Source organism: Cupressus sempervirens, chromosome 10 (assembly GCF_028749045.1).
Source record: "Cupressus sempervirens isolate cs-2001-9-10 chromosome 10, ASM2874904v1, whole genome shotgun sequence".
NCBI classification, from domain to species: Eukaryota; Viridiplantae; Streptophyta; class Pinopsida; order Cupressales; family Cupressaceae; genus Cupressus; species Cupressus sempervirens.
Genome location: NC_143127.1, coordinates 686,282,069 through 686,291,324, shown reverse-complemented (window position 1 = coordinate 686,291,324; position 9,256 = coordinate 686,282,069).

The window sequence follows — 9,256 nt, the reverse complement described above, 5'->3', positions numbered from 1 at the left end:
ATCTAAACCAAGATCCATAACAACATTTGCTGCTTTCTCCTTACCTTTCTATTTCTGATCAAATTTTTGTGCCCACTAAGGCTTCAATTCGGGATGCAACTTCCAACAATGTTCTTCATCATGACCCTTCTTGTCACAATGAGTGCAAGAAAGCTTATCATCCTTCTTGACTATAGCTACCTTCTTTCCTTTCTCTGTCTCTGCATTCTTAGAAGATTTCTTTACATCATTATCAAACTTATCAACAAAAGATCCTTTACCCCTTGACTCTAAGTGTGTAGCTTGAATAGACACTTCATCCAAATTACAAGGGTTCAATACCAAAATAGAATGTCTAAGGTAGGAATAAAGACCTCCTATGAACTTCAACAAAGTATCCTGGGTGTACAAAGGAACATTGAAAGCAATAGCCCTTTTCCTAAATTCATGGGTGTACTCTTGGACAGTTTGACCTTTCCCTTGCCTAAACATTTTCCAGTCCATCATTAACTATTGCATATGTCCTAGGGGATAAAACTTCTTCTTAAGAGCATTAACAAACTCTTCCCAAGTTAAACTAACTCTACCATGCTATGAAACTTTTTCCTTAGTCTTACTCTCCCACTAGGTTAAATTTGTACCTCCTAACCAAAGAGTAGCTAATTGGATCCTATCAACATCATCTAATAGGTTCTGGACTCTACAATAGACTTCTACTTGTTGAATCCAATCATCCAATTTTTCAGCATCAAGTTCACCACAATACTTAGGCAAGTCAAATTTCACATCCAATTTGATCTTAGGCTTATACCCACTCTTGAAAGTATTAAAAGAAGTAGAATGAGGAGAAGATGGAGAAGAGGGAGACAAGGGAGGAGAAAAAGAAGAGGGTTGATCTTGTTTCATATCACCATCTCCATGATGTTTCCCTTTCTTGTCTTCACATTCTTTCCACTCTTGTCTCTCTTAAAAAAAAATGTCCACCTTAGCCTTCATCTCGAGGAATGCTCTTCGAAATTCCTGCTCACTAATCTCATTAGGAACCTCCATTCCAGAAATAGACATCTTCAAAAATATTCTTTGCTTCCTAATCTTAGGATTAAATTCTTCAAGCTTGCCTTCACTCTTATGAATTTTGGTTCTTGTTAGCATTCAAGAAAAAAACTACAACAATAGTCAACTGCGCTCTGATACCACTTGATCTAATGGACGGATCTAGAGTAATTGCAGTATTGAATGCTTAATTAAAAACACAACTCAGTGGAAGTCTTAATACATTTATACATAAATGAAATTAAAACTTAAGATGAGAAATAGAATTGAGAGAAAAGAAGATAGAAAGTACAAACAAAGTTTGATTTCAGAGTTCTCCACAAACGTGACTACATCTCTAGGTCGGCTCCAATAGAGTATGATCGATCTGATTAATCTCTAGAAATCAATTACAATTATGCACCAAGACCATTTCTTCTAGCACTTCGACAGCATTGCAATTCTTTGAAGTACAAAAATGGCTCTAAAAAATCTCCTAAAAATAAAAATCTCCCTATTCCTTTGGAAAACTTCACCTAGAGAAATTTCTCTCCAAGTCTCCCTTAATTTCCCATTGCCTCCAAATGACATCCTACCCCCCTTTTTATACAAAATAATTTGCTTAAATTGGCTCAAAACCAATTAAGGGTATAAAACAAAACACCCCCTTTTCCATTTTTACATTTTGGCATTTATACAATTTTGGAGTTTAGTTATTAATAAAATAACAAATAAGCCCTATTTGAAGAGTGGGCGGTTTGTTTGTTTCAAAAGTTAAATAGAAACTTTGCCACATGCTCTTCAAGTCCAACACGTGGCATAGTGGTAATCATAATTTTTCCATACCCGCAAGTTCACGGGTTCAAACCTCATCAAGTGCTTTGATGGCATCCATAGGTTAAATGAAAAATCTGTTATAAAGTTGTTAAATGCTCCACGTGGTCTAGTGGCAAGGAGGGAAAGTAGGGAATGAGAGGTTGAAGGTTCAAACCTCTTTAACAAATTTTTAAACCACCAAATTCGAGCTTGAGGTGCCATGTGGCACTATTTTATTTGCTCATATTTTTGACATGTGTCATCACTTGAGCTGCTGATATCATGATGATGTCATCACTATTACATTTTGCCTCCAAAATTTAAATGGCCATAACTTTCACATATGAAGTCTATTTTTGACGAAATGAACCCCATTGGAAAGCTCTCATCGGGCTCTTCATTTTGAAATCCATTTTTGACCACTTTTGAGATGGTTTGATTTCACCCCTTATCTAGCCCTCTAGTCTACCTATTGACCAAAACTTTGATCGAGCATAACTTGCACGAATAGACTCCTTTTTGCTCCGTTCAAGTTGAGTTGGAATTAGGACGCTAAGATCTTTTTGATGGTGCAAAAATTTGGAGATTTGAAGACACTTCAATTTTCACTCAAATTATCCATCGGGTCACAGGGATGTATACTTGAAATTGTTAGCACAATATGTGCACTAGGTCTCTTAATGAGTCACTATGCTTATGTTGTAGGATAGTAAAATGCAAGGAAAAGAACTTACACTAATGTTGTAGGAAACTAACACACTTAAATCTATGAATACAAGAAATAAAATGAAAGGCTAACATAAATTTCAACTCAATTCATTCACTATAACTATTCTCATAGATGTTGCAGGAGCATTCACGTAGTATGATGCTATAGGAAGGAACTTACAACTTTTACTAGCAATATTAAAAATGCTTGGAAATAAATCTATACTATCCTAATCTAATCTAATCCACCTCCCAAGTGGGCCCCCTTGGTTGGCTTTACCTAAACTACTAACATAGGATAGAAGCAAAAAACTATTTCATTATATTTCAGAAATTCATTACATGGAAACAACACATAGAAATGTAAAAACAACTCACTATAAAGTTAACAGTCTATTATCCTTCTAACTAACTAGCTAAATTAACACACTTGGTCCGATCCCAATAAATAGGAGATTGGCACTTATTCTGAAACAGAAAAGTAAACAACCTAGCTATAAATCCACAAGAGTGAAAGAAGGAAAATAACAACTCAAGACAGTAAGAATAAATAATGGCTTAAGGTGGGAATAATAAACTCTAAACAATCGCTTACCATAAATGTAGAGAATGCAGTAAGTCTTCATAGCTCCTCCATACTCGTTGCCATGTCCTTTGGAACTGTTATGACTTTTCTCCACTGTGGTTACATCTCAACGTTCTTTTCTCCTTGAATGTTATTGGTCGTCTTCAACGTTCATCTTTTAATTCTTCCAATCATCTTCAACTTCATTGTTAATAGGTTAGTTATAATGTAGAGATAATTGAAAATAAGCATTTTCAAATTAAATTTGAATATAAGAACACACATTTTGATAATTATATGAAATATTGCATCATATATATGACATTGGAAAAAGATGACATACTATCTACCCATAGGTTAATCATTGGTTTAGGTAAATATAGATTCACAAATGTCTTGATGAAAATGAAACAGAGTATTAATAAAGTGTTTAAAAACTATCATGAAATAGAAGCAATATTTACCCTTATCAAGTATATTGAAAACTATTATGTTTACTTAAAGAAAAGTAAGGAATGTCAATTATGTAGTGTTATTTATAAAGTGGATGCAAACAAGAAACATAAAGAAAAATAAAATCTTAATAAAAAAATTCAGATATTTAATGAGATACAATTACTTAAATGATTATCTCTTAGCATATTTAAGGTTAAAATTCTAGTATGCGTATGGTTTATGTAATAATTGCGGTTATCATTACACTTATCAATAGTCATGTTTTGTAACTATATTATAATTATTGTTGCAATTAGGGTTTAATTTAAGATAAAAATATAAATTTAGGGTTAAGTGTATTCTTATAAATGAGTTTAGGGTTACATCTATGGTCAAGGTTAGATTTATTATTCGAGTTCTAGTTATAGTTGGCTTGTAGTTAGATTTAGAATTGGAGTAATATGTACACATTAAATTTCTACAATTACAATTACAACTATAATTAGGCTAGAAAAATTGTTGTATTCAAACCTTTATTAATTGAACGTAAATAAGGCTATAAAATGGTCTCTAAAGAATGGGAAGTAAAAAAATAATATAAAAGGAAAATAGAATTCCCATAAGAAACAATACATACACAAACTATGAATCTTGCTCACCCCAGGAAGATCTCGTTATAGTGATTCCAACTACGTCATAGTAAATGTTGAACATTATTTAAATCTAGTAAACAAGATTTTGGCATTGAGGAATACGTGGTACCACACATGCTACCTTCCTATTCTTAAAATTAAGGGAGATAAAGAAAAATCAAAATGAATGAGACAACTTTGCCATATTTGAGTTTGGCATAGATTCAATTCCAAAATATAATTAGTATCAATGTATATAATAGTTGAAAATTATAATCACACCTCTAAATGATAGTCAAATTTCTCTAGATGAATGTCATAAGTTGTACAAAAGAAATTAGATGGAATGAAAATATAAGAGAATTACATCCAAACAAAAAGGTTTAAGTCCATAGGATATATTTTGAAAGAGAATGTGAATATCTTCAATGATTCTCTCAAAATATGAATTTAAAGATATAGAAAATTTAAATTGACCATATATATTAGGTGTTAATATGATGAATCTATATTTAAGGATACAAATTGTATATTCTTAATTTCTTTGTATTTTATAAATTGAAAGTAGCCAAAAATAGGTGTTAGCCCAAAAAAAAAATGTTGCAGAATAACTACAAGTTAGATGTATCACATATTAACCTACCCCCCCTTCTTAATTTGAAAAACTCTAACATCAAAGTTTTTCAAAGTCTAACTAACATTACAGCACTACTGACAATATGAACCATAATGTATACAGAAATCACAATATAAAATAGTCCATGAAAGTACCATAAATAGAGCTCACTGCAGTCATGTGCCAACGAAGAAAACATAACAAAAACTAAGACTAAAACCAAGAGGCGAGCTAGCTCTCCTTTTTCTCCTCCTTCCCCTTTAGTTTATCAAGTAGCAGTTGTAGCCAATCATCTACCAAGAACATTTTAAGGAAGCCCTCAGTGTCCACCCCTACCACAAAGGTGAGACAATCTTTCTCTACATGGAGGAGGTGAAGGGTAGATGTAGCTAAGTTCATTACTATAACTAGAAACCTAGCAATCACATTACACCTCTATTCCAGAACCTCCTAATTCATAAATTTTTTGAGATTCTTGTTGATGAGCTTCAAGCCCTTAAAATTCTCAATTGAGAGGGTCTATGAGAAGTCCTTGTCAAATTCCTACTCACCTTTTTCTTACAAATGAGGGGGGAGGTTGAAGATCTCTCCTCGTTCACCCCTTGGTTTATCAAGTGTATCATTTTTATGGGTATTAGAGACATGGGAGGGAATGGGGCTCAACTAACTTCTATCCTCACCCTTCCCCTCATGAACAATTTTATCCTCATCCACAATATATTTCCTTTGAGAATTTTTACTTTTCTTCTTTTTATGGGGATGCTTTCATTTTGCACTCCTTATGGATTTGAAACTAGGGATGCTCTCTAGATTTGGCCTAAGATCCACATTCATCCATTTTTTCTTGCTTCTAAGGCATATCCTCCTACCACCTTCCATTTCCATGTTCGAGTCCACAATTTGGATATTTTTCTCCATTTTAATTTTCTTTAGGATATGATGAGGGGTGGTTTTAGGACTCTTGTTATCAGTAGTGAATATCACCCTAGTAGAGATTTGAGGGGTCATCTTAGAGATAGTCGAGTTAGGAAGAAAAATTTTCACACTGATAGGTTGGGTAGGGTTGAGGATTTTATGGAAGTCATACAATTTAAACATAAATTATTGGTGAAGGATGGTATGGGGTTTCTCTTTTTTCTTCTTCTATTGAACCATAAGAATGTCATCTTCCATGTAATGAAGAATGAGGTAGGACAGAGAGGTGAGGTCATGATTATAAAAAAAATTTAAGATGGGGAAATGATAATAGTAGAAAATAAGGAATCTACCCTCTAAGGGGAGATATCTCAAGATAGCATAGCATACCTCTTTCTAAGGATCTGGTAAACCCATCTTGACAAAACCACCATGCTCATGAATTGGGCTTTCTGCCATTTATGGCCCTCCGCAAAGAGACCAAAAAATTTAGCAATGACTTCCTTGTTGATCTCAAATAAGGTCCCATTCACAATCACCCTCCTATTGTTCCCTAAATTGATGAACTGAATAGAGACAAACTCATCATAGCCCCCAATACATTATATGAATAGCACCAAACCACCCTCTTTTAGGTACATCTAGGAAGCCTCTTTGTATATTTGAATGGATATTGGCTTGATATGAACATGGTTACCACCCATTTTCCCACTCTCACCTAGATCCTCAATAAAGTCCTTAGAGATATTTGACATAGCCCTAGCTTAATCTCGTCCAAAAAAATTAGAGAGAGTTGCTCTTGAAAACTTGCAAGTGAAGGAAATAGAATGGTGAAAACACAAATGCAAGGGTTTTGAGAAATAATGACTCACAATGAGAACATGCCATGAAAATCATAATGAGAAATGACATGATCCACTCGATGCACAAAGCATGTATGATCATTAATAAATACACCCATCCTTTTACGTCTGACAAAATTGCAACAAATCTTGCAAAATTTGGTGTTTTAATTAAGGTATGAAACTCTCCCATTTTATTGCGCACTTAATTGACCAATCAAAATCCTTATGATATTAATGCTAATATGACCACCTTCAGGTAAGACACTCCTAGTAATGATTGTCACTCAAGTGAAAGCTTTAATAATAAAATAATTAGACTTTAACCATTAACATCTTAATATGAGTCAAAATCTTGTAAATTTTTTTTGCAAGTACATGTATTATTCATCACATGACCAATCACTACTAACTGATAAGCCACCTTATATCCATCATATAAAATGTTTTTAATAGCCATGTCCCAAAGTCTTGAGATAAGAGAATGAGCATCCTTAATTACTTAAGAGATATTCTAGCTAACTTTATTTTTCTCTTTAGAGGATCCAATAATAAGATATGAATCTACCTGAACAACCAAGTTTTATGTGTTAAGTGAGCTAGAATGCTTAACCCCCCAAAATAGACCCATAGATTCAATGAAGTTACTACTATTATTACCATAATTACAAGAATAGGACATCACTAACTTTTTGTGGTAATCCCTTATAATGGCTCCCAAAGCTGCATGAATCTTCTTAGTAGACCATCAAAGTTAAGTGTGAACCTGTTGTGGGCGGGAGGTTCCCATCTCACATGTTCCCATACAACCATTTGGAATAATCAATTCTGGAAGAAAGATCTTGTAATCCTTATTTATCTGCAATAACATGCTCCTTGCATGCAAAGGGTGGGATACGATTTTCCATCTCTAGTGTGGGATGTAATCACATAGGAGGTTGGCGATCAATTGGAGAGTAATAATAGGGAGAGACGATCGGTCCCTAAAAATGTGATTATTTATTTCCTTCTATATTTTCCAACACACATAAGGGGAGATTATCTTCCATAACATTCTAATAAGGGGGTGGGGGATAAATCAGAGGCTCCTAGCATAGAATAAATTGTTGGGTAAAAGAACATATATGTGATACCTTTTAGGACCTCTAGACCTATTTTGGTCAAATCTCATTTATTTATAAAAAGTCAACCATTTTGAAAAACAAAAAATACCATTTTATATATCTTGGATGCAATAACATCATCATAATATAAATTTCATAGTGTTTTGATAATATATAATATATAATAATTTAAAAATATTTAAATAGATATTTTAACATTCGAGAATATGCTACCTTTAAAAAAGAAAAAAATAGTAAATCATATAAAAAAAAATTAAAATTTATATTTATCACTAGAGGAGAGAGTCATCTTCAAGAATATGTAATTTTTTCGAAAAAGGTCTAGATTTCATTGGGAATTTTTGATGGGAGAAAAAATAGTGTTGATTTCTAATAAGGTCAACCTCAAGGACTGACAACAAAGAAAATGTATCTCAAAAATCAATATTTCTTTTTTTTCCCACTAGCTATATATGTTGGAATTCTTTAGAATAACTAGGAGCAAGGGGGTGGGGGGGTGAATTAGTTATTCAAGCTCTAGATGTCCCAATACACAACTTAGTGAACACATAAACATAGTTACACACGCATGCAACATATAAAACTTAAATTTGCAGATTACTGTCAAATCAACTTGCAGAAATGTAAAGAATGAAACGCAACACATTCATCAACACATTTGACACATGGATTTAACATGGAAACCCAACTTGGGAAAAAATACTAGTAACAAGCTACTCATTTTTTATTCTTCTAGAATGATGCCCTATGAAAGGCTAACTCTATTAAAGGTTACAATACACACTGTTAAATGTGACCCTGTTAAAGGATTTCAATCACCCTATTAAGAGTGAGCCTAGTTAGAGGACTTTAGGCCATTCACTTGGAACACCACCCTATTAAAGGATTTCTCAATGACTGTTAAGTCAATCTTAGTCCAAAGGACTTACTTTAAACTGATACAATTGTTAGAGACTGACAATAGAGCTTTGATCTAATACAACTTACAACTTAACTTGCAGATATAGATCCTCAATCTTGCTTGGCTTTCATTCCTTGTAGTCCACATAGCTTGTTCACCCTTCAAGCTTCCAACCTCTTAAGACTCAACGTTTAGCATGCCATAGCAAACTTCCAATTAGGTCACTTGATGAAGTAGAACCATCTTGTTCTTTATCAAGTATTTGGCTTTCAGCCTTGTCACCAATCGATCAGCCTTCCAATCATCTAACCAACCTTCACCAACCTTCAACAACCTTGCTAACCTTTAGAAAAACTCTTCTTTATGACCAGGTATGCCTATTTATAGGACTTATTTCTACTTAATTCCACTAGGGGTTTCATTTGATTAGGTAGGATACATTGTATCTACCTCATAACTCATCTTGCTCTAGAAATTTCTCTATTACTGCCTCTAACATATGATTTTGTGCCACTAGCTCATCATTCTTATCTTCCTCCTTGTTCACAAGTTCCAATAAAACAAACCTGTTAGCTCATATCTCTCAAATCTTCGAGTTAAATTGTGTTATAGTAGCTCAACACTTGTTCCTCTATCACTCGACACTTACTGTCACTCGACATCAACTATTTTTGTGTCACTTGGCACTTAC